Source organism: Marmota flaviventris, chromosome 7 (genome assembly GCF_047511675.1).
Source record: "Marmota flaviventris isolate mMarFla1 chromosome 7, mMarFla1.hap1, whole genome shotgun sequence".
Lineage (NCBI taxonomy): Eukaryota > Metazoa > Chordata > Mammalia > Rodentia > Sciuridae > Marmota > Marmota flaviventris.
The window spans coordinates 124,626,901-124,634,273 of NC_092504.1; positions in this window are offsets into that span (position 1 = coordinate 124,626,901).

Here is a 7,373-nt window from a genome sequence, read left to right on the forward strand (position 1 = left end):
ACCAAGTGTGACTACATGATTGTGTATTAAGCTCATCATCAGAAATAAATGTTTGAAAACAAGATGAAAATATTTTCATTAACTTGGCAGTTTTGTGGGAGGTGACATAAATACCTAGAAATTTGAGTAATTAAGTCGTTGTGACCTAAATTGGCTTAAAAAAAATTTTTTTAATGAATGGACAAATTTAAATAAACTTCAAGTTCCCCTTCCCCCTTTTCTCCTTACTGGAAACAATCAGACACGATCTTCAAAGGACTTTTATTCTATTACTTCATTTGTTGTTTGCAAAAATGTATCTGTTGTTCTTATATCCATTTTTTATCTTTATTTTTTATGTGGTGCTGAGGATTGAACCCAGAGCCTTACACATGCTAGGCAAGCGCTCCACCACAAGCCACAGCCCCAGTTCCCCTTATATCCATTTTAAACAATATAGAATGAAGCAGAGATGATGATTTCTTCCAAATGTAGGTCTTCTCATATCTCTGAATCTGAGACATTGGAAAGACCACTGTCCTGGGACTGCTGAGAGTCTGATTCAGTTTCCATTGCTGATCCAGGACCTTCATGCCACCCCATTATGTAGTTCATATTATGGTGAGCCTTAAACCGTGATCACAGAGTAACTAAAAAGTCAGCATTAAGTCATGGTTTAGCACATGACCTTGAGCTACATTCCAAAGTCAAAAGCATGTAAGAATTGCACACTGGCCTGTCACTCTAGTTGTCTCTTGCTGAGGCTCTTTGCTTAGAATGTGTTGTTCTCCTTGAATCCATCCTTAAAATTCGGGTGTATTTATCCACTTAGGGCTTTTCTTTTTACCCCTGTCTACAGGAGAAAGAAGACTCCGTTTCACTTAATTCTGTAATTCCTTATTCTAATGGGTTTGGTGGTTCCTTTAGAAAGAATTTGATAGATACAATTTCCTAAAACGTTGCTTCTCAAAGAGGAATCTGTGGTGAGCTTGTCTTAAGTGTTTTGTTCAATTGTTTGGTAAGGAATTAAAGTCTGAGAAGCATTGGCCCAAAGTGAGTACTAAATAATGGAACTGGGAACTGGAAACGTGGGTCACACAGGGCATCTGAGGCTGAGGAAGCCACACCTCCTTCAGAGAAGGTGGTGTTCTGGAGTTTGGTTGGGGATGCCTGCTGTTCAAGGTTTTTGGCACTAGAGGGTAACATTGGGCTGCATAGCTAAGAGAGCAAGTCCTCTCTCCAGAAAACAAATGGGCATCTTAAAATGATCTACTATTACATTTTTGTTCGTTTTTTTCATGTTAAATTTACTCTAGTCTCCAAATAATAACTGACATTTACTGAGCATGAACTATGTGCCAAATACTGAGTGAGGTTCCTTACATGAATCACCTTATTTTATACTTAGAGGTCCCATAATTGCCCAACTGTCAAGGTGTAGAAATTAGAGCTCAGTGAGGTCAGGAAATATGATATGGTCACACAGCAGAGTGGAGCCCAGAGGTGACAGAGCATGGATCAGACCGGGTTTGTGTGACTGTGTCCTGGGTTCTGACCCTCCATTCTGTAATACCTTCTCTTGACTTCTGCCAACAACCCTCCAGGGGCAGGCATGTTGATGTAAACAGCTGTAACTCCCTTAGCCAATCAAAAGAAAAGAACCAACAGGTTAGAATCCTGTACCTTTTTAAGGTACTTTCTTTGGAAGGCAGGAGAACATGGTGGTTAGGTGCATGGTCTCCAGAGCTAGGCTGTCCTATTTGAGGAGTCACTAGTCACCTGGGGCTCTTGAGCACTGAGAATATGGCTACTGTGACAGAAAAAAAAAAAAAAAACAGAATAATTTAAATGGTTTCATTTTAATTAACTTAATTTTTAAAAGTGATAATTGATTCAGCCACTGGAAAGCTTGGGTATGTGATCTACTTTTACAACTGTGAATTTTATGCAAACTAGATATAGATCAAGTATTTTTATGAAAAATTTGTCTCTAAATTGAGATGTGTTATAAATGTAGAATACTCACTGGTTTTCAAAGAAAGTTTAAAAATGTAAAATATTCTATTAATTGTTTTTATATTGATTGCATGCTGAAGTTATATATATTAATTGAATTATTTAAAACACATTGTTAAAACTTATTTTCTCTGTTTCTTTTTATTTTTTTTTAATTTTTTATTGTTGCTTATTCAAAACATTACATAGTTCTTGATATATCATATTTCAACCTTTGATTCAAGTGGGTTATGAGCTCCCATTTTTACCCCATATACAGATTGCAGAATCACATCAGTTACCCATCCATTGATTTACATATTGCCATACTAGTGTCTGTTGTGTTCTGCTGCCCTTCCTATCCTCTACTATTCCCCCTCCCCTCCCCTTTTCTCTCTCTGCCCCCTCTACTGTCATTCATTTGTCCCCCTTGTATTATTTTTCCCTTTCCCCTCACTTCCTCTTGTATGTACTTTTGTATAACCCTGAGGGTCTCCTTCCATTTCCATGCAATTTCCCTTCTCTCTCCCTTTCCCTCCCACCTCTCATCCCTGTTTAATGTTAATCTTCTTCTCATGCTCTTCAACCCTACTCTGTTCTTAGTTACTCTCCTTATATCAAAGAAGACATTTGGCATTTGTTTTTTAGGGATTGGCTAGCTTCACTTAGCATAATCTGCTCTAATGCCATCCATTTCCCTGCAAATTCTATGATTTTGTCATTTTTTAATGCAGAGTAATACTCCATTGTGTATAGGAACATACCTCAATATTGTAAAAGCAATCTATGCTAAGCCTCAGGCTAGCATCATTCTGAATGGAGAAAAATTGAAGGCATTCCCTCTAAAATCTGGAACAAGACAGGGATGCCCTCTCTCACCACTTCTGTTCAACATAGTTCTCGAAACACTGGCCAGAGCAATTAGACAGACGAAAGAAATTAAAGGCATAAAAATAGGAAAAGAAGAACTTAAATTATCACTATTTGCTGATGACATGATTCTATACCTAGCAGACCCAAAAGGGTCTACAAAGAAACTATTAGAGCTAATAAATGAATTCAGCAAAGTGGCAGGATATAAAATCAACACGCATAAATCAAAGGCATTCCTGTATATCAGCGACAAATCCTCTGAAATGGAAATGAGGACAACCACTCCATTCACAATATCCTCAAAAAAAATAAAATACTTGGGAATCAACCTAACAAAAGAGGTGAAAGACTTATACAATGAAAACTACAGAACCCTAAAGAGAGAAATAGAAGAAGATCTTAGAAGATGGAAAAATATACCCTGTTCATGGATAGGCAGAACTAACATCATCAAAATGGTGATATTACCAAAAGTTCTCTATAGGTTTAATGCAATGCCAATCAAAATCCCAACGGCATTTCTTGTAGAAATAGAGAAAGCAATCATGAAATTCATATGGAAAAATAAAAGACCCAGAATAGCAAAAACAATGCTAAGCAGGAAGTGCGAATCAGGCAGTATAGCGATACCAGACTTCAAACTATACTACAGAGCAATAGTAACAAAAACAGCATGGTACTGGTACCAAAACAGGCGGGTGGACCAATGGTACAGAATAGAGGACACAGAAACCAATCCACAAAACTACAACTACCTTATATTTGATAAAGGGGCTAAAAGCATGCAATGGAGGAAGGATAGCATCTTCAACAAATGGTGCTGGGAAAACTGGAAATCCATATGCAACAAAATGAAACTGAATCCCTTTCTCTCGCCATGCACAAAAGTTAATTCAAAATGGATCAAGGAGCTTGATATCAAATCAGAGACACGTCGTCTGATAGAAGAAAAAGTTGGCTACGATCTACATACTGTGGGGTCGGGCTCCAAATTCCTCAATAGGACACCCATAGCACAAAAGTTAATAACTAGAATCAACAAATGGGACTTACTCAAACTAAAAAGTTTTTTCTCAGCAAAAGAAACAATAAGAGAGGTAAATAGGGAGCCTACATCCTGGGAACAAATCTTTACTCCTCACACTTCAGATAGAGCCCTAATATCCAGAGTATACAAAGAACTCAAAAAATTAGACAATAAGAGAACAAACAACCCAATCGACAAATGGGCCAAGGACCTGAACAGACACTTCTCAGAGGAGGACATACAATCAATCAACAAGTACATGAAAAAATGCTCACCATCTCTAGCAGTCAGAGAAATGCAAATCAAAACCACCCTAAGATACCATCTCATTCCAGTAAGATTGGCAGCCATTATGAAGTCAAACAACAACAAGTGCTGGCGAGGATGTGGGGAAAAGGGTACACTTGTACATTGCTGGTGGGACTGCAAATTGGTGCAGCCAATTTGGAAAGCAGTATGGAGATTTCTTGGAAAGCTGGGAATGGAGCCACCATTTGACCCAGCTATTCCCCTTCTCGGTCTATTCCCTAAAGACCTAAAAAGAGCATGCTACAGGGACACTGCTACATCGATGTTCATAGTAGCACAATTCACAATAGCAAGACTGTGGAACCAACCTTCAATAGACGAATGGATAAAAAAAAAATGTGGCATTTATACACAATGGAGTATTACTCTTTTTATTTTTTAAATGTGATTACTAGAAGGTTTAAAATGATATGTTTCTCACATAATATTTTTATTGAATCATGCTTCTCCAGAGCCAGATTGCTTGGGTTCGAATCCATACTCTATTATTTAGTAGCTATGAGGACTCTTTGTCCCTCCACTTCCTTATCAGTAAAATAGCATGAGTACCTACCTCTCATATGGGTGTTGAGAAGGTTAAATGAGCTAATATATGCAAAAATTAATCATTACAAATAATTCTCCGTGGGCCTTTGTGTTTCTTTTTATCTGGTAAGCAAAAGCACTGAAAACCTTTATTTGGAACTAGTTTTCATGAATGCCTGTTTAGCAAATAAACTTGGAAGACAGAGCTAACTTCCTCCTATACCGCAAAGGCCAGGCAGATTTATCTATTGTCCGTTATTAAATATCTGAGTTCCCTAAATTCAAAGTTTCTCTTCTAAAATTCAGCTCACTGCCTGGGTAGATATCATATGGCCCCTTCTGTGTCACCCTGTGAGCATAGGGGCTCAGATGTCTAATTATTGGTTATAGTTATTTCCATGAGTAATAAACTGTTCTTTGTCTCTGACCTAGGAGTCTCATGTCTTCTACCAGCATCCATGAAATGGTGGCAGTTCAAACTTGTTAGATTCTAAGAAGAGTGAAATCTCAGACCTTCACATTATTGACAGTTCTTAGAACAGGTGCCTGGCCAAGTACCATTCAAGCGTTAGCTACTATTCCTATTCCTACTTATTTCTGTTCAGTTTTTTTACTGTCATATGTCTATAGTGTCTGACCCCATTTAGGGAAACATATTTCCTTTAATCTTTCTTTGGACCTCAGACATTTCCCTTGTTTTTATTGCCTAACTCCTATGGGTTATTTCAGATTACATTTGGAGAAATTGTTAGAACAGACCTTATTGATCAGTGTAATGAATTTGATTTTCTTTGTCTAACTAGTGCCTTACTGTTTCATAATTTTTCTCTTCCAGAAGAATTTTGTAGAAAATTTTGTAGTCTCATGTCCCTGGTTCCTCTGTCTGTATTTTCTTTAGTTTAAGAGAGTTTGGCATGTGACAAGTATCTGTCACCATTACTTTTGTTCATTAACAACTCCGTGTGTATAGTACTATTTCTTCAATTGTATACACTCAGAGATGTGCATACACATGATCATAGTGCATTTTCTGCAAGTACACAATGGGTTTTTAACTACACTATAAAACTGTACATAGGATTAAGAATTTCACTGGTTTTGGTCAAAGCTCGATATAAAAAATTTAGAATAAAGAGTTTGTACACTAAACAATTTGCATTAAACTGTAGAGAAAAGTTATAGGGAATATTAAACATTTATGTGTAAAATATAAGTAAGGGATTATCAAACAAGCACATCACCAAAGGTTATAACTGAACTTTATGAATTGCTTTTAGCTCTGTTTTTTGAAATAGCCAATATTGTATTTAACATACTAGCTCAGGGATCTAATCATTGGTCATGGCTAGTGCCATGAGTAATAACAAACTGTTCTTTAACTTTGACCCAGAATCTCATGTCTTCTACCAGCATCCATGAAATTTTGGCAGTGCAAACTTGTAAGTTTCTAAATGAAATCTCGGACCTGTCATCACATTCTTGATGGTTCTTACCATAGGTACCTGGAATGCAGTACTATACAAGTGTTAGCTATTATTACAATAACATACTATTTTAATATGGGTGATACAGTTTGAATGTGTCTCTCAAAAATTCATCTGTTGAACACTTAGTCTCCAAATTCAAGTTGATAGTATTTGGAGGTGAGGAAGTAATTAGGAATACACTAGAGGTCCTAAGGATGGGTCCCCATGATGGCACTAGTGGCTTCACAAGAAGAGAAAGAGAGATCTAAGTTTGCATGCATTTGCTTTCTGGCTATGTGATGCTTTGATGAGGCAGCAAGAAATCATCCTCACCAGATGCCAACACCCTGATGTGTACACACTCGCTTCCAGAACTGTGAGAAATAAATTTCTATTCATTAAAAATTACTCAGTCTGTGCTATTCTGTTTTAGCAACATGAAATGGACTAAGACAACTCAAATTTGAATTTTATTAGAGTTAACATTCAGTTCCTTACTTACACCAGCCACATTTCAAGCTTTAGACAGCCACTTGTGGTTAGTGGCTATCCCATTGGACAGTATAGATATAGAAAATCTCACCATCCCAGAGGATTCTATTAGTTAGACCTGCTTTAAAAAGTCCATAAATATTTGATAGTTGATATGATTCTTTAGTGAACAGAATCAAATTTGCTTCTATGGCATTTTTTGACATTGTTCCAGATATCTTGGTATTGGAATGAATTTATACAACTTTATTTCTGAAAATTCAGTACACACTAAAAAAAAAAAAAAAAAAAAAAAACCAAATACTGGTGAGGATATGGAGCAACAGGGACTGTCATTCATTTTTGATGGACATGCCATGTAGTATGGCCACTGGGGAAGAAGGTTTGGCAATATTTTACAAAACTACATGTAATGTTACCATATGATCCAGTAATTGAACTCCTTGGTATTTGTTCAGAAGAATTGAAATCATTTCCACACAAAAACCTGTTCCCAGGTGTTCATAGTAGCTTTATTCATAAATCCCCAAACTTGGAAGCAATCGAGATATCCCTCAGTAGGTGAATGGATAAATAAGCTGCAGTACATTCAGACAATGGAATATTATTCAGCACTAAAAAGAAATGAATTCTCAAGTCACAAAAGGCACAGAGAAAACTTAAGTGTTTATGTGAAATGTCTCCCAAAGGTCCATGTTAAAAGCTTG